At 43.4% G+C, this 23,436-nt stretch overlaps 1 long non-coding RNA gene across 1 annotated transcript in view; it reads left to right on the top strand.

The window, feature by feature from the left end:
- Positions 1–1,906: 1,906 nt before the first annotated feature.
- LOC141111870 (uncharacterized) overlaps positions 1,907–23,436 on the top strand; it is a 28,655-nt gene continuing 7,125 nt past the window's right edge. The window contains exons 1-2 of the long non-coding RNA XR_012236481.1: positions 1,907–2,040; positions 16,090–16,181. This is a non-coding gene — a long non-coding RNA (uncharacterized lncRNA). The remainder of the gene's footprint in view (positions 2,041–16,089; positions 16,182–23,436) is intronic.

Raw genomic sequence — 23,436 nt, forward strand, 5'->3', positions numbered from 1 at the left:
CCCCTAAATGTCCATGGAGAGACCTGAGGTAATGAAGGACCGCTGTCAGCTCCCATAAATGTCCATGGAGGGACTTCAGGTAATGACCGACCACCATTAGCTCCCCTCACTGTCCATCATGGAACCTGAGGTAATGACTGACTGCTGTCAACTCCCGTAAATGTCCATGGAGGGACTTGAGGTAATGACTGACCACCATTAGCTCTCCTCACTGTCTATCATGGAACCTGAGATAATGACTGACCACCATCAGCTCCCCTAAATGCCCATGGAAGGACCTGAGAGAATGACTGACCACCATCAGCTTCCCTAAATGTCCATGGAGAGAACTGAGGTGATGACTTCCCACTGTCAGCTCCCCCCACTGTTCATAGAAGGACCTGAGGTAATGACTGACCGTTGTCAGCTCCCCCTGTTGTCCATAAAAGGACCTGAGGTAAAAACGGACCGCTGTCAGCTCCCCTAAATGTCCATGGAAGGACCTGATGTAATGACGGACCGCTGTCAGCTCCCTTCATTGTCCATGGAGGGACCTAAGGTAATGACTGACCGCTGTCAGCTCCCCTCATAGTCCCGGGAAGGACCTGAGGTAATGACAGACCACCATGAGATACTCTCACCATCCATGGAAGGACCTAGGGTAATGACGGACCACCATCAGCTCCCTTCACCGTCCATGGAGAGATCTGAGGTAAAGACAGAACACTGTCAGCTCCCCCAAATGTCCATGGAAGAACCTGAGGTAATGACTGACTACAATCAGCTCCCCTCACTGTCCATAGAAGGACCTGAGGTAATGACTGACCGCTGTCAGCTCCCTCCATTGTCCATGGAAGGACCTGAGGTAAAGACTGACCGCTATCAGCTCCCCTCATTGTCCATGGAAGGACCTGAGGTAATGACTGGGGTGGAGAAAAGGAAGCGCCACCTGAGTGCAGTATTAATATAAAAATTGAATGGCATATAAAAAATGAACACTTACAAGAAAGACAAATTAAAAAGGCTCATCTGTGAGTAGGCAGTGTGTATCTTCCTCTAATTCCAATCCGGAAGTTGTATCAGCGTTGTATCCGGAAGTCCTTGGATGACCCGTGACGTCACGCACCTTCTCCGTGCGTTCCACGCCAGTCTCAGCTTCTCCCTGATGGCCTCAGGAAGAGATACCAGCTACAAGCTTCCATCTGCAGCCCTACAACGCTGATACAACTTCCGGATTGGAACTCGAGGAAGATACACACAGCCTACTCACAGATGAGCCTTTTTAATTTGTCCTTCTTGTAAGTGTTCATTTTTTATATGCCATTAAATTTTTATATTAATACTGCACTCAGGTGGCGCTTCCTTTTCTCCACCCCCTCTTGCAATACCACAGAGCCAGCTCTCTGAGGACAGCAGCCGCCTTTAGGACCAACCACCCCACTAGCCAGCCCTTCATATCTTGAACGAGAGACTATATTAACCCCTGGACTGACACTACTATGGCCATGGACTTTATGCCTGGCTAACTTTATATACCCCCAGGATTGTATGCATCTTTTGTATATGCGCTTACAGTTATTATCACCTTCATGAGGTAATGACTGACTGCTGTCAGCTCCTCTCATTCTCCATGGAAGGACCTGAAGTAATGATGGACCGCTGTCAGCTCCCCTCATGGTCCATGGAAGGACCTGAGGTAATAAGTGACCGCTGTCAGCTCCCCTCATAGTCCATGGAAGGACCTGAGGTAGTAAGTGACCGCTGTCAGCTCCCCTCATAGTCCATGGAAGGACCTGAGGTAATAAGTGACCGCTGTCAGCTCTTTATAACAGATTTTATTTCCTTTCTTTCTTTCTATTATTACATGATATGAGGGAACTTCACACTCTGCCTCAGAAGCGCGCGCACATCTTCCACTGACGGGAGCGCGCTTGGCTCACCAGCCTTCCCACAGTGCAGTGCGAGAGCGGGAAGCGGGATCTGTGACTGAGGAGAAGAGGAGGAGGGGGAGGAGGAAGAGGCGGCGGGACAAGATGGCGGCCGTGTGCGGAGAGTTGTGAGGTAATACTGCGGGACTGGCTGAGAGTGCACAAGGCCGGAGGAGGGAGAAGAGGGCTGTGAGAGGTCCCTCCGTCCATGACAGGGAAGAGGGACGTGTACTGAGGACTAATCCTGAGGGATGATGGAGGCCTTTATTGGGGGGGTCTGGAGGAGGAAAGAGGGGGGGCACTGCAGGACATGGGGGGCCTTATAACTAGAAACACGTCACAGTCATGTGTAAATATAATCTATATAATTTCTAATATAGTAATGGCGCATAATAAATGTTTTTATATAATATAAATATTCTTAAATTATTTTTGACATATAACATGCACCATTACTTTTATATTAAAAATTTACATAAGATAGATTCATAATATATTTTATAAAAATATGAATTTTTAAATTTCTCATATATATGTGTGTGTGTGTGTGTGTGTATATATATATATATATATATATATATATATATATATATATATATATATATATATATATATATATTGTATAGCAGTGGCAATGAAATGGCGGACTGAGTGACGCTCCGGTTTTCACCATTATCCCGCCAGTCTGCAGCACTGGATCTCTGCTGCTCAGCAGTCATTGGTTGCTAGGATCGCCGTTGTACTAGCAACCAATGATGTCACTTGTGTGGGCCCCACCCCTTTGCTTCTTCAGCTCCGCCCCCTCTGGGCTGACTACAGGGACAGAACCATGAGGTGTGGGTACAATGTTTACTTTGATGGGCTCTACCAGTCTATCGGTGAGCTATGATCACAACTCATCTATAAGGATACTCTGAGGGAACCTGATCTATGGGCACACCTGGCATAAAGGGGTGCTCTGATGTGGGCACACCTGGCGTAAAGGGACAAAGTGTTGGGGGACACCTGCCATGAAGGGGGTGCTCTGATGTGGGCGCACCTGGCATAAAGGGGCGATGTTTCGGGGCGCACCTGGCGTAAAGGGGTGGTGTGGGTGCACCTGGCGTAAAGGGGCGCTGTTTCGGGGGACACCTGGCGTAAAGGGGCGCTGTGGTGTGGGCGCACCTGGCATAAAGGGGCGCTGTAGTGTGGGCGCACCTGGCATAAAGGGGCGCTTTTTCGGGGGACATCTGGCGTAAAGGGGTGCTCTGATGTGGGCACACCTGGCATAAAGGGGCGCTGTTTCGGGGGACACCTGGCGTAAAGGGGTGCTGTGGTGTGGGCGCACCTGGCGTAAAGGGGTGCTGTTTCGGGGGACACCTGGCGTAAAGGGGCGCTGTGGTGTGGGCGCACCTGGCGTAAAGGGGCGCTGTTTCGGGGGACACCTGGCGTAAAGGGGTGCTGTGGTGTGGGCGCACCTGGCGTAAAGGGGCGCTGTTTCGGGGGACACCTGGCGTAAAGGGGCGCTGTGGTGTGGGCGCACCTGGCGTAAAGGGGCGCTGTGGTGTGGGCGCACCTGGCGTAAAGGGGCGCTTTTTCAGGGGACATCTGGCGTAAAGGGGTGCTCTGATGTGGGCGCACCTGGCATAAAGGGGCGCTGTGGTGTGGGCGCACCTGGCGTAAAGGGGCGCTGTGGTGTGGGCGCACCTGGCGTAAAGGGGCGCTGTGGTGTGGGCGCACCTGGCGTAAAGGGGCGCTGTGGTGTGGGCGCACCTGGCATAAAGGGACATTGTTTTGGGGGGACAACTGACGTAAAGGGGTGCTCTGGTGTGGGCGCACCTTGCGTAAAGGGGCGCTGTTTCGGGGGACACCTGGCGTAAAGGGGTGCTGTGGTGTGGGCTCACCTGGTGTACAGGTGCTCTGGTGTGGGCGCACCTGGTGTAAAGGGGCGCTTATTCGGGGACACCTGGCGTAAATGGGCGCTGTGGTGTGGGCGCACCTGGTGTAAAGGGGCGCTTTTTCGGGGGACACCTGGTGTAAAGGGGCACTCTGAGTGGGGGGCAGCTGATATTTTTGATAGACATAAGATGACTACAGAGTTTGAGTCGTAGCACAAACTTGAGATTCGGACATCGAATGAATGAAAATTTTAGTGACCATCACCAGACCACCTTGAATTTTTTTGTCATTACCCCTGATGTATAGTAATAATATATTATTTATGTTTTCTAGCTTGTGTATTTAATAAAATATAAATACTTATGTCATAGAAAAAAAATTATATAATTTTAAAATCATATAGTGTGTCTGTGTGTGTATGTGTGTATATATATATATATATATATATATATATATATATATATATATATATATATATATATATATATACACACACACACAGTATCTCACAAAAGTCAGTACACCCCTCACATTTTGTAAATATTTTCTTCTATCTTTTCATGTGACAACACTGAAGAAATGACACTTGTCTACAATGTAAAGTAGTGAGTGTACAGCTTGTATAACAGTGTAAATTTGCTGTCCCCTCAAAATAACTCAACACACGGCCATTAATGTCTAAACTGCTGGCAACAAAAGTAAGTACACCCCTAAGTGAAAATGTCCAAATTGGGCTCAATTAGCCATTTTCCCTCCCCGGTGTCATGTGATTCGTTAGTGTTACAAGGTCGCAGGTGTGAATGGGGAGCAGGTGTGTTAAATTTGGTGTTATCGCTCTCACTCTCTCATACTGGTCACTGGAAGTTCAACATGGCACCTCCTGGTAAAGAACTCTCTGAGGATCTGAAAAAAAGAATTGTTTCTCTACATAAAGATGGCCTAGGCTATAAGAAGATTGCCAAGACCCTGAATCTGAGCTGCAGCACGGTGGCCAAGACCATACAGCGGTATAACAGGACAGGTTCCACTCAGAACAAGCCTCGCCATGGTCCACCAAAGAAGTTGAGGTCACGTGCTCAGCGTCATATCCAGAGGTTGTCTTTGGGAAATAGACGTATGAGTGCTGCCAGCATTGCTGCAGAGGTTGTAGGGGTGGGGGGGTCAGCCTGTCAGTGCTCAGACCATACGCCGCACACTGCATCAATTTGGTCTGCCTGGCTGTCCTCCCAGAAGGAAGTCTCTTCTAAAGATGATGCACAAGAAAGCCCACAAACAGTTTGCTGAAGACAAGCAGACTAAGGACATGGATTACTGGAACCATGTCCTGTGGTCTGATGAGACCAAGATAAACTTATTTGGTTCAGATGGTGACAAGCGTGTGTGGGGGCAACCAGGTGAGGAGGACAAAGACAAGTGTGTCTTGTCTACAGTCAAACATGGTGGTGGGAGTGTCATGGTCTGGGGCTGTATGAGTGCTGCCGGCACTGGGGAGCTACAGATCATTGAGGGAACCATGAATGCCAACATGTACTGTGATATACTGAAGCAGAGCATGATCCCCTCCCTTCAGAGACTGGGCCGCAGGGCAGTATTCCAACATAACGACCCCAAACACACCTCCAAGACGACCACTGCCTTGCTAAAGAAGCTGAGGGTAAAGGTGATGGACTGGCCAAGCATGTCTCCAGACCTAAACCCTATTGATCATCTGTGGGACATCCTCAAACGGAAGGTGGAGGAGCACAAGGTCTCTAACATCCACCAGCTCCGTGATGTCGTCATGGAGGAGTGGAAGAGTACTACAGTGACAACCTGTGAAGCTCTGGTGACCTCCATGCCCAAGAGGGTTAAGGCAGTGCTGGAAAATAATGGTGGCCACACAAAATATTGACACTTTGGACCCAATTTGGACATTTTCACTTAGGTGTGTACTCACTTTTGTTGCCAGCGGTTTAGACATTAATGACTGTGTGTTGAGTTATTTTGAGGGCACAGAAAATTTACAGTTATACAAGCTGTACACTCACTACTTTACATTGTAACAAAGTGTGATTTCTTCAGTGTTGTCACATGAAAAGATACAATAAAATATTTACAAAAATGTGAGGGGTGTACTCAGTTTTATGAGATACTTTGTGTGTATGTGTATATGTATTCACCCCCTTGGCATTTTTTGTGTTTTGTTGCTTCACAGCCTGGAATTAACATGGATTGTTTGAGGATTTGCACCATTTAATTTACAGAACATGCCCACAACTTTGAAGACTTTTTTTTTTTATTTTGTGAAGCAAACAACAAATAGGACAAAATAATAGTATAAGTCAACGTACATAACTATTCACCCCCCTAAAGTCAATACTTTGTAGAGCCACCTTTTGCGGTTATCACAGCTTCAAGTCGCTTTGGATGAGTCTCTATGAGCTTGCCACATCTTATCACTGGGATTTTTGCCCATTCCTCCTTGCAAAACTGCTCCAGCCCCTTCAAGTTGGATGGTTTGCGCTTGTGAACAGCAATTTTTAAGTCTGACCACAGATTTTCTATTGGATTGAGGTCTGGGCTTTGTCTAGGCCATTCCAACACATTTCCATGTTTCCCCTTAAACCACTCAAGTGTTGCTTTAGCAGTGTGTTTGGGGTCATTGTCCTGCTGGAAGGTGAACCTCCGTCCTAGCCTCAAATCACGCACAGAGTGGTACAGGTTTTGCTCAAGCATATCCCTGTATTTAGCACCATCCATCTTTCCCTCAACTCTGACCAGTTTCCCAGTCCAGACTGCTGAAAAACATCCGCACAGCATGATGCTGCCACCACCATGTTTCACGGTGGGGATGGTGTTCTTTGGGTGATGTGATGTGTTGGGTTTGCGCCAGACATAGCGTTTTCTTTGGTGGCCAAAAAATTCAATTTTAGTCTCATCAGATCAGAGCACCTTCCTCCATACATTTTGGAGTCTCCCACATGCCTTTTCGCAAACTCAAAACGTGGCATTTTGTTTTTTGCTGAAAGTAATGTCTTTCTTCTGGCCACTCTGCCATAAAAACCAACTCTATGGAGCGTACGGCTTATTGTCGTCCTATGTACAGATACTCCAGTCTCTGCTGTGGAACTCTGCAGCTCCTCCAGGGTTACCTTAGGTCTCAGTGCTGCCTCTCTGATTAATGCCCTCCTTGCCCGTTCCGTGAGTTTTGGTGTGCGGCCGTCTCTTGGCAGGTTTTCTGTTGTGCCATGTTCTTTCCATTTGGTTATGATAGATTTGATGGTGCTCCTAGGGATCATCAAAGATTTGGATATTTTTTTATAACCTAACCCTGACTTGTACTTCTCAACAACATTGTCCCTTGTTTGGAGAGTTCCTTGGTCTTCATGGCAGTGTTTGGTTAGTGGTGCCTCTTGCTTAGATGTTGCAGCCTCTGGGGCCTTTCAGAAAGGTGTGTCTATGTAATGACAGATCATGTGACACTTAGATTGCACACAGGTGGACATCATTTCACTAATTATGTGACTTCTGAAGGTAATTGGTTGCACCAGAGCTTTTTATGAGCTTCATACCAAAGGAGGTGAATACATACACACATGCCAATTATCAGGTATTTTTTTTTATTTCTGAAAAATAGTTTTATGTATACATTTTTCTAATTTTACTTCACCAATTTAGACTATTGTGTTCTGATCCATCACATATAATTCAGATTAAAAAAAAAACATTGAACTAAAGGCTGTAATGTAACAAAATAGGTAAAAGCCAAGGGGGGTGAATACTTTTGCAATGCACTGTAATGTGTATGTGTGTGTGTGTGTGTGTGTGTGTATATAACAATCTTTGCTCAGCGTCACAGGTAGTGGGTGTCATAAAACACCTGTGCTTTATATCTAATCATAGATACAAACGTGGCGCAAACAACTGCATTACAACCATGTAGGTGTTAGGATAACAAAATCCTACATTTTAAAAAAAAGAACCAAGAAGAGAGAGAGGAAAAGACTACCTATTTTATTATTTATTGATTATTATTACTTATTATCAGGGATGTTCAATTCGTCTGATCCCTGGGGCATGCAGCACCAGGCAAGGAGTTTTTTTTTTTTGTTTTATTTTCCCTTCTTACGTTTTAACCCGGGTCCCGGGCAAAATTTTATATATACCCTGTTTCCCCGAAAATAAGACAGTGTCTTTATATTAATTTTTGCTCCCAAAGATGCGCTAGGTCTTATTTTCAGGTGATGTCTTATTTTTCCATGAAGAAGAATACGGTACGCATTTATTGTGTAATTTTTATTGATCCCCCCCCACCCCTTCTGATCCTCCTGTGCCATTTTGCTTCCCCCCCCTCAAATCCACCCTGTGTCATTTTAAGTGAACCCACCTCTGTGCCAGTGGACATTAGATTATTTAGTCTCTCCCCCCTTTACCAGACATTCCATTCCCCCTTTATCAGACATCGCCCCTCCACCACAGTCACCCCTGTGTATCTGTGCCGGCCAGATTCCACACAATGTGCCAGACTCCTGCCCCGCACGACTCATTTACTGTCTTAATTGTGAGTCAGCCAGACTCCGTCAGGGCAGAGTGAGCAGAAGACGGCAGCTTGTCCTGGCGCCGGCGCAGGCTCTCTGATTTAAAGTGACCTCACACTGCCTGAACAGCTCCGGCTGCGCTGTGGTCAATCAGTGAGCTGCGCGGCGGCGCCCGCCGCTACAGTCCAGAGGAGTCAGTCGCTTTAGGGTAGCTTCGGGGGCCTTATTATTATCGGGGAGGCCTCATCGGGGGGATGCCTTATACTACAGCTAAAAGCAAAACTGGAAGTAGGTCTTATTTTCGGGGGATGTCTTACTTTAGGGGAAACACGCTATATATATCTATATATATATATCTATATATCTATATATATATATCTATATATCTATATATCTATATAGATATATCTATATAGATATATAATATATATATATTTTTTTTTTAAAGCACCACCATCTCCCCCCATGCTCCTTTGCATAGATGAACGCATGTGTTGATCACAAAGGCAAATAGCGATCACCCTGCATTGCATGTGAGGTATCACTGCGAATGTCAGATCATGAGCAGTAATTCTAGCACCAGATCTCCTGTGTTGGGCTCGGTTCACACTGATGCGACTTGGGATCCGATTTGTGAGACCCCAAGTCGGATGACCTGTATAATTCTATGTTGCCCTATAAGAGCCTTCTTAACTGAGACTACACAAGTCCTTCCAACTTTAGAAAATGTTCCTACGCTACTTTGATCCGACTTTGATATGACTTCAATGCCACAGAGTGTAAAAAGTCACATCAAAGTCAGACTCCAAAGTTTTGTACTGAAAGTTGTGCGACTTTAGAATTCGGTTAGTGTGAACCGAGAATGAATCTAAAGTGGTAACCTGTAAAGGCTTTTAAAACATCGCCTCAACATCAATAGTAAAATAAACAACATAGAGAAAGTTTGGGACTTTAGATGAGGCCCACATAGACATGATGTGCCTCCATCCCTGTTCAATAACATGGAGAGGAGAGAGTTTAGGACTTTAGATGAGGCGTTCAACCAACAGTCTATATAGTGAACATAGACATAGTATAAATGCATATACAAAGTAAATGTACATGAAGAACTGTCTTAACCACTTGCTTACTGGGCACCTAAACCCCCTTCCTGCCCAGACAGCTTTTAGCGCTGTCACTCTTTAAACCACAATTGCGCGGTCATACAACACTGTACCCAAATTAAATTTTTATCATCTCCCCCCACACACACACACACACCCACACCTTTCTTTTGGTGGTATTTGATCACTTCTGGGTTTTTTATTTTTTGTTAAAAAAGACCGAAATTTAAAAAAAAACACAAAAACGTTTTATATTTTGTTAATAAATTTTGCAAACAGGTAATTTTTTTTCTCCATTGATTTCCGCTGATGGGGGCAGTGATGGGCACTGATGGGTGGCAGTTAGAGGCACTGATCGGCACTGGTAGGCGACACTGATAGACAGCACTAATTGGCACCACTGGTGGGCATTGATAGGTGGCACTGTTATGCACTGATTCATGGAACTGTGGGCACTGGCAGGCGGTACACGTTGGCACAGATTTGGCGGCTTCGCCTCTTCCTCTTCGGGACTGGAGCCGGTGATCGCCTTTTTTTTTTTTTTTCTCCGCGAGGAGAAAAAACGATTACCGATTTGTGTACATCACGTGATCATTGGTACATAATATAAAACCAGAAGGATTGCAGCAGAAAATTCTCTACGCGTTTCGTGAAAACGTCACTTCCTCAGGAGCTTGCGCAATCCAAATATCTAAGAAAATATAAATACATCAAAAACAATCTTTCCGGATATTAATAAGTTGTTAATCCAGATAAGAATAATGTCCAAACTTAATTGTATTGTTGCTCACAAAACGGCTCCTAGGTCCAACACGGCACCGACAGCCGGGGCTTGCCCCATGGATGTCCGGCACGGGAACTGAGGGGGGCCATACCAATACACAACAAGCTGCAGTGTGCAGATCATAAAGAAAGTCACTAGTGGCTTACTTGATCCTCCAAAGGGATTCTATAAAGATAATAATTTATATATGTATAGATATATAAAAAGGGTATAAAATCAGAATTTTAATGAGTATTTGTGTGTATGTATATGTGTGTGTGTATATATATATATATATATATATATATATATATATATATATACACCTTACCTACTTCCCATCTCCCCTTCTGGGCTGAGATTCCAGCAGTATGTATGTATATACATACATACATACATACATACATACATACATACATATACATACTGCTGGAATCTCAGCCCAGAAGGGGAGATGGGAAGTAGGTAAGGTATAAGATGTAATAAAGTGCCTCTGTGTACACGGTGTAGGAGTGGAGGATTTTCTGATCGCCTGTACGGGGCTTTACCATCCATGATTTAGTTTTGCAGTCAGTACTATTTTTTTGTAAACCCAAAAAATTATTGCAGCTGTTGCATCATTCCTTTTCTGAAAAATGCTTCTGTTTTAAGGCGCATGCAAGTATTTTAATTGCGTACTAGCTGACTAAAAAATTCTGACCAGTAATTTTTTTTTTTTTGTCTAAAATTCCAAGCCATACTATTTCTATTCCCCCCCTCTAATTATAGTCTTTTGCTCAGCCAAGCAGGTAAATGTGACCTTGCTTTTTCCATGGCTCTGTATTTGAAGTGTGCGATAGCATCAGTGGAAGGCGTCCTAAGGACATTTACTATAATTGGCAGAGATTACCGCAAAAGGGTGTGATTTGCAGGTAAAGGTTATGGCCCTGCCTGTGTGCCTCTTTGCATACGCTATTTGTCTTGTAGAAATCCTACACTGTGAGTAGCTGCCTGGCATAATGGCAAGGATAAGCCTTTGAAGGGCCCATGCCAGTTTTTTTATTTTTATGCCCTGTTTATGGTTTGTTTCTATAAACCCAGGTGAGAATGGTTGGCAGGGGTGTGACTTTGATATTTGGCTCCAACTCCATTTACCTGTTCATACATATTTTCAATGGCCTTCTAGAGGAAACACAAGGCGTGATGTTTTTCTGTTTACTTTTTGATTTATTGAGTTGATGTTTTATTGTTTATTCTCTCAGCACCGGCTTCATTATTAATTCAAGATTTTACTCGCCCACATTTGTAAGAAAAGGGACAAAGGTTCAAATAACCTTTTTATGTTCCAGGCCATGGAAGTAATCTTTCAATAGGGATTTATTTGTTACTTTTTTTAAGAGCCTCTGCACGTGACCATATCTACATTTTGCATTGTGTTGTGTTGCTCTTAGTGAATAGTAAGCATAGAACTCTGACACAGTCTAGTCTTGGTTCTGATGGGTGCAACAACTGTATATGCTCCTGATTTTTGCCCTGATCATTCATAAAATAAAGGAATATATGGTATGAATTGTATATAAGGCACTTTTCTCACGGGGCAGATTCTGTTGCGATCAGCAGGTGATCTTAGAGCTGATGCCCTGCTGATTGAAGCAGAGCGGGCGGGTGACATCGCTCAGTATCTGCAGAGCGGACATGGGCAGAGCCCGCTCCCGCTCAGTGAGCGGCCGGGAGTAAACGGTCTTCACTGTCTGTTTGCACCCTGCTCCAATCCTCTTCACCTAAATGGAAGAAACTCTCCCTTTTGTGTGTTTTGTTTGTGATGGGGTTTATTTTATTTATTTTTTATTGCTTTTAACAATAGTATACAAAAACAGTTACATCTGTAACCATAAAACAAACAAGCACTACAATGCACTAGCAGCCAATACATCTCAATAAATCGTAACTGCTTCCCGTCCACGTCGTTTTACAATCACTATTTGTTTTGGGAGGATGTCATATAACGTTCTGCTGAGAATGCGCCTCACGCAGCTGCTCCAACACGATCTGTCGCCTGCTGCGTCCATCGCAGACACGGCGGATGACTGATCGCTATACCGGCCTGCTGCCAGTGTCATGTGATCGCTGTGACCAATCACAGCAGATCGCATGACGGTTGTAAACCATGAATGGCTTCCTTTCATGCCATTCATTGTATACGATTGTGTTGCTAGCTGTGATCGGTCAGTGATCGCATAGTACAGACAGGGCCAATCACAGCCTATTTGTACTGTGTGATTAGCTGTGGCCAATCGCAGCTAATCGCAAAAATACAGTGTCTATACACTCATTCGGTAAAAATATTTTCTAAGACCCCTTTCACACTGGGGCGTTTTTCAGGCGCTTTTTGGCTAAAAATAGCGCCTGAAAAACGTCTCCCCTGCAGCCCCAGTGTGAGAGCCCGAGTGCTTTAACACTGGGGCGGTGCTCTTGCAGGATGTTAGAAAAAGTCCTGCAAGCAGCATCTTTGGGGCGGAGCAGGAGCGCAGTATACACTGCTCCTCCACCGCCCCTGCCCATTGAAATCAATGGGCACTGCTGCCGAAGTGCCTGCAAAGTGCAGCGGATTAAAAGCGCCCCGCTAGCGGCCGAAAAGCGCCCACTATAACTGGGGTAAAGCGCCACTAAAATTAAAATTAAAATTAATGCCCCATTATGGAAGTAGCCTTATAGCAGGGAAATTCAAAAATATGTAATTGAAAAAAAAAGTGACGTCACAACTTCAAAAAACTCGCCGTTCCTCTTACTAAATACATCAGACTGTCTACTTTCCAAAAAGGTAATATGTGGATTTGTACTGTCCTGGCGTTTTCAGGCCTCAAAAAATGATAGGCCATCTGTACATCAGGGTTGATCAATTTTCAGATATATATACCATAGTTTGTGGACTCTATAACTTTCCTACAGACTAAATAATATTCACTGATTTGGGTTATTTTCACCAAAGAATACAATTTTGGTTAAAATTTATGAAAGATTATTTTTTTGCAAAATCTAATAGAAACTAAAACTTCTTTTTCTTTCTTTTTTTTTTTTTCTTTAGCAAAAAATAAACCCCAGTGGTGATTAAGTATCACCAAATGAAAACTCAATTTGTGTGAATAAAATGATAAAAAATTTAATTTGGCTAGTGTTGCGTGACGGCGCAATTGTCATTCAAAGTGTGAGAGAGCTGAAGCCTGAAAATTGGCATGGGCAGGAAGGGGATAAAAGTGCACGGTATTTAAATGGTTAACCACTGCCCGGCCTATAGCAGCATGATGGCCGGGAAGTGGTTCTGTTTTCCTGACTGGGCGTCATTTAACGTCCAGCACGATAAGCCGCGATTACACGCCCGCAGCGATTGGTGGTGTGTCAGTCTGACACACCGCATCTCAGATCTAGTTAAAAAAAAGCCTCTAACTGAGGCTCTTTACCACATGGTCGGCTGTGTCCAATCACAGCTGATCACAGTGTAAGCAGGAAAAGCCATGTATTGGTTCTTCCTCTACTCATGCTGACAGACACGAGTAGAGGAGAGCCGATTGGCTGCTGTCCTGACTGGGGGGGGGGGGATTGTCTCTGCACTAACTAGTAGTGCAGACCACCAGGGATGCCCACCAGGGATGGCAATCATTGCCCATTAGGGATGTCTCTCTGTGCCCATAAGTGATGCCTGCCAGTGCCTCTGATCAGTGCCACCTCATCAGTGCCAGTTAGTACTGCCTAAACAGTGAAGGAGAAAACGTACTTATTTACAACATTTTGTAACAAACGAAGCAAAACACATATATATTTCAAAATTTTCGTTCCTTTTTTATTTTATTTGTAGTGCAAAAAAATAAACACCCCAGAGGTGGTCAAATACCACCAAAAGACAGCTCTATTCGTGGGGAAAAAATTGATAATTTTGTTTGGGTTCAACGTCGCATGACTGCGCAATTGTCACTCAAAATGTTACAGCGCTGAAAATTGGTTTGGGCAGGAAGGTGTATAAGTGCCCTGTATTATTGAAGTGGTTAAAGTACATTTCTATCACGGAGGTGCATATCATCATGGACACAATAAGGTTGATTTACTAAAGGCAAATCCACTTTGCACTACAAGTGGACTTGGAAATGCAGTCGCTGTAGATCTGAGGGGGACATGCAAGGAAAATTAAAAAAACAGCATTTTTGCTTGTACATGATTGGATGATAAAATCAGCAGAGCTTCCCCTCATTTCAGATCTTCCCCTTAGAGCTAAAGTGACTGCACATCCAAGTGCACTTGTAGTGCAAAGTGGATTTGCCTTAAAAACAACCCCAATATGTACACATCAAAGTAATGACCAGTCCCCATAATGGAGCAATTTGGATTATAAAAACGGAACAGCTGCATTTTCAAAATAGTCAATACAAGCGCTTCCCTCAGGAGGGGAAGTTGGGGCTCAAAAAGGCACAACAATCCCAAGTAATGCTCAGGAGGAGAAACATAGAAAACACGTGTTTAATAAGATACCGTAGACCTATTTACCCAGCCCCCTCCCACGCCTTATTAAATGTAGGTGGGGGGCACCTCTCCTGGCATATGTAGCTTTTATATAAAGGAAACATTTTTATTAACGCTTTCCAGGCCAGGATAGTTGGAGCGGCAGGCCTTTTCCATGAGAGAATAATATGCTTCCTGGCCATAGTACAACAATAAAAAAGCAGGGGTACGTATCACCTTGGTGGGAGCTATGGAGTCTACCAGGCCCAGGAGAAAATTTCAACGGAGGGGGTTGAACATGTATTGACGTGACCGACTGAACTCATTGCATGACCTCCGGACAAAGTTTCTGGATGGCCACGCAGTCCCAGAATGTGAATAAAATCTGAATGCAATGAGGAGCAGCGCCAACAGTTGGAGGTCTGAGCAGGGAAAATCTTGGCTTGTCGAGCTCGAGTCAAATATATCTTATAGTGAATAGGCTGGTCTCTTGCTGACACAAGTCTAGCAGAGAGAACATCCCCCCGCACTGTAATGCCCCGTACACACGGTCGGACATTGATCGGACATTCCGACAAAAAATCCATGGATTTTTTCCGACGGATGTTGGCTCAAACTTGTCTTGCATACACACGGTCACACAAAGTTGTCGGAAAATCCGATCGTTCTGAACGTGGTGATGTAAAACACGTACGTCGGGACTATAAACGGGGCAGTAGCCAATAGCTTTCGTCTCTTAATTTATTCTGAGCATGCGTGGCACTTTGTGCGTCGGATTTGTGCACACACGATCGGAATTTTCGACAACGGATATTGTTGTCGGAAAATTTTATAGCAAGCTCTCAAACTTTGTGTGTCGGAAATTCCGATGGAAAATGTGTGATGAAGCCCACACACGGTCGGAATTTCAGACAACAAGGTCCTATCACACATTTTCCGTTGGAAAATCCGACCGTGTGTACGGGGCATAAGGGTTAAATCCTTGTTCTGTCCAGGGGTGCTCAGTAAACGCTTGCTTTACTCCTGGCTCCAGTGCTGTCCCTCCAGCACTGCGTCTCATCTTCCGCAGCCTGCCCTGTAAGCCACAATCGACTGTGGTTGCATCCCAGCCTCCTCAACATACAACACGGTGGTATTTGACCTGTATTTTATGTGATGATGCTGAGACTATGCCCACAGACCAGAGCTTTGGGGAGAGGAGGGTGCTAACATGGGGGTATAATGTAAGTTTGCAGTGTGCACACCTCCGACATAATGAACATCTATCCATTGTGGTCGCACCGCAAGGGTGCATTTTTCGAAATGCCTGGAGTTTGGGTGTAATTTACATTTTTAACATTTCACTACCTCCACTCCACCCAGAATCAAATAATTCATTTTGCAAGAAATTCTTTACATATTTTTATAATTGCGATTTGTAGTTATTGTGACCTTAACATTTTATTTTGCAGCATTCCTGAGTTCATCTTGGTGACAGAGTGAGTGAACGTTACAGATTTGGCCTGTTGCTGTATCTTTTCCAGAACACATCAAGACTCGCACAGTAAGTAAATGGCTGTTATGCTGACAGATGGTGGTTTATCTGATTTATTAGGCACACATACAGTCAATAAATCACATTTTGCTGGTATGTCACTCACGGGGGGGGGGGGGGGGCAGGTAAATAATTGCCTCTACTTCAATAGTATAATGCTCGTGAACGCCTTCGCTGGGACTTTTAGACTTTTACCCGGCTTCTTGTTAGTGCTGGATTTTGGCCGTCTTGATTGGCCATTGTGGGAAGGTGTCACTCTTGCACAGAAGTGCAGTCATCCCTGCACACAGAAAGTGTTCCGGAATGTAAATTGGGCTGCCCGTTTGTAGCTTAGTATACTTTTCTAGAGGGGCTCTAGAACAGACAGGTAAGTGTATTTTATTGCAGAAGATACATAGTGACAGGGAAATTCGAAGGAGCAAGATGGAAAAATGTCTCTTCAATGAACAAATTTTTTGTAGTGTAGACAATTTTTAATGTAGACTATTTTACTTCTGGAAAATCCCATTCATATACTTTTTTGAAGGGGGGGTGCTATATCAGTCTGATGGCCAATATCATTCAAGTCCCTTTCTTTGAGTGCAGACTGTCCTGGACCAACCCCAGCTTGTAACTAGACTATGAAAGGAGAAATGGCTTAGTGTGACCTCATCTCTTGGTCACCCTGTTTTTATTTTGCTATCTATGTAGGTGAATGGTGTTGCACCCCAATCCACTGGTCACGGGTTCAGTGCTTTCCAGGCTTCTTCAAAAATATGTGCATTTATTTTTTTCCAAAAGTTGAACTTTTTATCATCTTCACCTGATGCAATGTAATAGTTTGATAATCCCAAAGTCTGAGGTGTGTGTGTGTGTATATATAATATTAATATTTATATATATATATATAATATATATATGTGTGTGTGTGTGTGTGTGTGTGTGTATATATATATATATATATATATATATACACACACTACTTATTTTTTATTTTTTTCCCCTGTATCTGTAGTTGTCCTCAATCCAATGCCCCACAGCACCCAACTTGGGTCGTTGCGTCAGTACCATATTTTAAGCCAAGTTGTCGGCTGCGGGTTGTCATCTTGTCTGAAGTATATATTCAGGATGAGATCAAGCATTATGGGACAAGTTTCAACAGTATTTGATAAAGTTATCAAAGAGGGTGTGGTGTTTTTTTATTTTTTATATAAAATATATATTATTATTCTTCAGGTTTTATATAGCACCAAGAGTTTGTGCAGTGCTACAGGAGGAATCGGGGGGGCCCTGCTTGTTAGATCTTACAATCTAGAAGGGAGGGTCAAAAGGTAATAACTCGGGGGGGGTGCGGCGGTGGAGAGAATGAGCTGATGGAGAAAAGACATACATTTGTTAGCTGTGGGTAGGATAGGCTTCTCTGAAGAGGAGGGTTTTTAGGGATTGTTTAAAAGCTAATAGAGTAGGAGATAATCGGACAGATTGGGGTAACGAGTTCCATAGGATTGGAGAGGCTCGGGAAAAGTCCTGGAGGCGAGCAAAGCAGAAGGTGACGAGGGAGCTAGAGAGCAGGAGGTCTTGAGATGAGAGGAACGAAGAGAACAATTGGGTCGGTATTTTGAGACCAGGTTAGTGATGTAGCTGGGGGCTAAGTTGTTGATGACTTTGTAAGTAGTTGTTAGTATTTTGATTATTTAATTTGTATTTTGTATTTAATTTGTTGGGTGAGCGGAAGCCAATGGAGGGATTGACGGAGGAGTAGCAGACACAGAGCGATTGGTAAGGTGGATGAGTCTGGCAGCAGCATTCATGATGAATTGAAGGGGGGTGGGGGGGATAGCCTATGTAAAGGTAATCCAATGAGAAGGGAGTTGCAGTAGTCGAGGCGAGAGATGACCAGCGAGTGAATTAAGCGCTTTGTTGTGTTATTGGTAAGAAAGGGGCGTATTTTGGAGATGTTGAGGTGGCAAGATATGGACAGCGATTGGACGTGGGGCTTAAAGGAGAGTCTAGGACTACACCTAGGACCTTGACATGTAGGGATGGGCTTATAGTTGTGCCATTGATTTTGACAGAGAGATCAAGGGAAGGGGCATGTAGGGGAGGGAAAATGATAAGTTTGGTTTTTGATTGAGTTTGAGGAAGTGGTGTGACATCCAGACTGATATCTGTTGGTAAATTAGTGATACGTGAGGAGACAGAGGGAGTGAGCTGAGAAATGGATTTGGGTGTCTTCAGCGTAGAGATGGTATTGGAAGCCATGGGAGGGTATCAGCTAACCCCCCCCAGGGAGGAGGTGTAGATTGAAAATAGGAGAGGTCCAAGAACAGAACCTTGGGGGACACCAACGGAGAAGGGAAGAGGAGAGGTGAAAGTAGAATTGTAAGGAACGCTAAAGATGCGGTTGGATAAGTAGGAAGAGAACCAGAGAAGAGTACAGTCAAGCAGACCAAAGGCATGGAGTTTTTTGTGGATGAGGGGGTGGTCCACTGTATCAAAGGCAGCAGAAAGGTCTATGAGTAGGAGCACAGAATACTGTCCATGGGTCTTGGCTGTTAGTAGATCGTTTATGACTTTAACTAATTTGTTTATTACATTGTGGGTGTTTTTAAGTAAGCATCAACGTGATCAATATTAAACGTGTCACTCGATGTAATAATGAATGCGTTGAAAAGACCTGCACTTCTGGATGTACATGTGCACATTATGCACTGTAAACTCCACCTTATTTTTGTGTGGCACGTGATATAAATGTCCTTTTATGAAGTGTATCCGAAGACTGAGTTATGTAATAATTTAGAAACAGCTGAGTAACCTGAATATTAAAGGGTTCACCTTACAGCCCAAAGCCTGGATCTAATCTGACTTCTATTAAATGAACCAGAGACTATAGTCTAACTTCAATAAAGTGACGACTCTGCAGAACAGTCAACTATCCCTGTTGTCACCTTTACGTCAAGTGCATTTTACCTGCTTTCAGCAAACCTGTCCACACAAGCTTTAATAGTGGGATAAGAAGTCGGTGAAATACAAGAGCAACCCCAAATAACTGCTTCTCACATCCCTACTAGTCATTGCTGAATATACATACAGGTGTGCTCATAAGTTTACATACCCTGGCAGAATTTGATTTCTTGGCCATTTTTCAGAGAATATGAATGATAACACAAAAACTTTTCTTTCACTCATGGTTAGTGTTTGGCAGAAGCCATTTATTATCAATCAACGGTGTTTACTCTTTTTAAATCATAATCACAACAGAAACTACCCAAATGACCCTGATCAAAAGTTTACATACCCTGGTGATTTTGGCCTGATAACATGGAGAGAAGTTGACACAAAGGAGTGAATGGCTATTAAAGGGTAACCATCCTCACCTGTGATCTGTTTGCTTGTAATTAGTGTGTGTATATAAAATGTCAATGAGTTTCTGGACTCCTGACAGATCCTTGCATCTTTCATCCGGTGCTGCACTGACGTTTCTGGATTCTGAGTCATGAGGAAAGCAAAAGAATTGTCAAAGGATCTGCGGGAAAAGGTAGTTGAACTGTATAAAACAGGAAAGGGATATAACAAGATATCCAAGGAATTGAGAATGCCAATCAGCAGTGTTCAAACTCTAATCAAGAAGTGGAAAATGAGGGGTTCTGTTGAAACCAAACCACGGTCAGGTAGACCAACTAAAATTTCAGCCAGGAAAATTGTTCGGGATTCAAAGAAAAACCCACAAATAACTTCAGGTGAAATACAGGACTCTGAAAACATGTGGTGGCTGTTTCAAGATGCACAATAAGGAGGCACTTGAAGAAAGATGGGCTGCATGGTCGAGTCTCCAGAAAAAAGCCATTACTACGCAAATGCCACAAAGTATCCTGCTTACAATATGCCAAACAGCACAGAGACAAGCCTCAAGCCTTCTGGCACAAAGTCATTTGGAGTGATGCAACCAAAATTGAGCTTTTTGGCCACAACCATAAACACTACATTTGGAGAGGAGTCAACATGGCCTATGATGAAAGGTACACCATTCCTACTGTGAAACACGGAGGTGGATCTCTTATGTTTTGGGGATGTGTAAGCTACAAAGTCACAGGAAATTTGGTCAACATTGTGGGCAAGATAAATGGAGCATGTTATCAAAAAATACTGGTGGAACATTTTGAATTCATCAGCCAGGAAGCTGCGCATGGGACGTACTTGGACATTCCAACATGACAATGATCCAAAACACAAGGCCAAGTCAACCTGTCATTGGCTACAGCAGAATAAAGTGAAGGTTCTGGAGTGGCCATCTCAGTCTCCTGACCTCAATATCATTGAGCCACTCTGGGGAGATCTCAAACAAGAGACGGCCCGAGAATTTACAGGAACCGGAGGCTTTTTGCCAAGAGGAATGTGCAGCTTTACCATCTGAGAAGATAAAGAGCCTCATCGACAAATACCACAAAAGACTTCAAGCTGTCGTTGATGTTAAAAGGGGGCAGTACACGGTATTAAGAACTGGGGTATGTAAACTTTTGATCAGAGTCATTTGGGTAGTTTGTGTTGTGATTATGATTTAAAAAGAGTAAAACGCAGTTTATTGATTAATAAATGGCTTCAGCCAAACAGTAACCATGAGTGAAAGAAACGTTTTTGTTATCATTCATAGTCTCTGAATAATGGCCAAGAAATCATTAATTCTGCCAGAGTATGTAAACTTATGAGCAAAATTTTGTTTGTGTGTGTGTATATATATATATATCTCTCATTAATTTTTAGAGTGACCTTACTTGTATCCTAAGCGTGTACAGACAGCTAAAGGTTAATAATCTTTACAGGCCATAGATATGTAATAATTGACAGAGTGATGAATGATTTCATTGACAAATGCCATGTTACTGCATAACACAGAGGTCACCAAACCTCGTAAATAGTAAAGGTGCTGTAGAAAGCTTTTTAACTATTTTATATACAGAAGTGTAAATGTATTTATGTAAAAGGATTATATCAATGGCTTTTGGGAGTCTCTGCAAGAATTTTACTTGGGGGGGGGGGGGGGGGGGGGGGGGGGGGGGGCGCTAAATCAAGTTTGGAATCTGTATTGATTTATTTTTTTATTTTAAATATATAAATAATTAAATATTTAAATAAATCTTAACAAACGTATTTAAGTTGGCTCACTGTTTTTCTACAGGGAAGATGTAGTTTTAGTAAACTCCCTATATTAGACAACAGATCTTTGCAAAACAGATGTATTGTATTCTATGTACACATATAATGGTTCTTTGTTAAGACACACATTCACTGTTTCAGGAACCTTTTCAATCACATTTGAATATGGGGGCCATTAACCTAAGATGAATCTCGTTAGCAAATCATATTACATTGACTGTGCTGTGTGTATATAATAGATTCCTCTCGGTCAGAGCTGGCATAACGCCCCATTTAGGTTAAGTATTGAAACAAATGCCTTTCATACCAAGTACTGACCTGCCATTGCAAACTAGTGTTTAGAACTGAACTCCAAGACAAAATTTAAGGTGTGTGTGTGTGAGCCTCATTAGCAATACAGTAATCTATTTTATTGAAAGAAAAATATAACACACAGTTAAAATTTTTGAATATTAGCATAGATGTTAGGAAACGCAAAGGTGGATACAAAGCAATGTTATGTGCAGGATACGGCATCTCCAGATCCCCTCGTTTACATCACAGGGACCCGCTCCTCTGACAGCTGTCTAAACAGTATTGCTAGGCTGTGTGGATGAGATGCAAAGGTCTTTGAAGACACTAGCGCCTGTTGCTGCCGACATAAAGTATTAAAGTCATTGTCCGTAGTGCGCAAAAAATTGAGTAAATGCCCTCAAGTAATAAAACAAATATGCATGTATTAAACATGTTTGCATTGAAGCCTGCAGTAGCAATGGGTGCATTGCAGGGGCAGCACACCGGGTCCTGCTTTGTTTACCATTCAGCCTCCGGCCTGTATGTGGCTGGGTTCACACCATTGTGGTTCTCCACATCCAATTTGCAATAGCAGGAGATTTTGACGCTCTATGGAGCCGGTTCATGTCTGAATTCAGCACAGAATTCGGGCTAAAAGTGGACCTGAAACGGTGGAACCAGGACGCACCGGACCCTTGCTGTGAGACGGATGCAGTGTTGGCGTGAACCCAACCTGAAGGTACAGCCTTCTACTGTTATAGGATTGGACGAAGTAAATCATAAACTGCTAGTGTGGGCACCACTTATAAATGTGGTGCTACATTCACATTGTTTCCTGGTGGCGGAGGAGGATGAAGAGCGTTTTTATGGTAGCTGTTTTGTAATAAGAATAAAAAAATATAATTTTTTTATTTTTAATAATACTTTATTAGTCAGGATATACCGCCAAACATTTGCTCAGTGCTTTACAAAATGAGGGCAGGCAGTACAGTTGCAATACAATTCAATACATGAGGATTCTGATGGCCCTGCTCATTAGCGCTTACAATCTGAAATACTTCTTTAAAGATACCTAAGATTGTGAATATTGATCAGACTTTGTTATTTTAGGCTCATGGTTATCTGTTTCATGTAGGCATTGCAGACGGCTGCACTCTCCAGATCCAATTAACCACTTGAGGGCTGCCCTGCCGCAGTAAATGTATGTGGGGCAGTCCTTAAGCGCAAAATTACGTACCTGTGGGTGATTCTCGTTGTGTGCTCTGGGGTGCCCACGCTGCCGGAGCCGCGCTCCCGCTGTGTCCAATCAGATCCAGCGGCCGCGACACGACGATCGTTCCTAGGAGAGAAAACGGTTGTCTGCCTATGTAAACATGGCAGACCGCTGTTCTGTCACAGAGGGGGAGAGAGATCTTGTGTTCCTGCTAATGTCTCTCTTCCTCCAGTCAGTCCACCCGGCCTACACCACACACACACCACACACACACACCACACACAGAAAGCACACCCAGGGAACATTGTTAACCTTTTGATTGCCCCTGATGTTAACCCCTTGCCTGCCAGTGTCATTTATACTGTGACAGTGATTATTATTATAATAATTTACTGATCACTGTATTGGTGTCACTTAGTGTCAGATTTGTCCGCCGCTATGTCGCCGTCCCGCTAAAAAATCGTTGATTTGCTCCTATTACTATTAAAAACGATATAAAAAAAACAAAGTCCATAAATCTACCCCCATAGCTTGTAGACGCTATAACTTTTGTGCAAACCAATTAATATACGCTTATTGGGATTTTTATTTTTTTTTTTACCAAAAATCAAGTCAAGTCAAGCTTTATTGTCATTCTACTACACG

The sequence above is a fragment of the Aquarana catesbeiana genome, linkage group LG11, assembly GCF_042186555.1.
Source record: "Aquarana catesbeiana isolate 2022-GZ linkage group LG11, ASM4218655v1, whole genome shotgun sequence".
NCBI classification, from domain to species: Eukaryota; Metazoa; Chordata; class Amphibia; order Anura; family Ranidae; genus Aquarana; species Aquarana catesbeiana.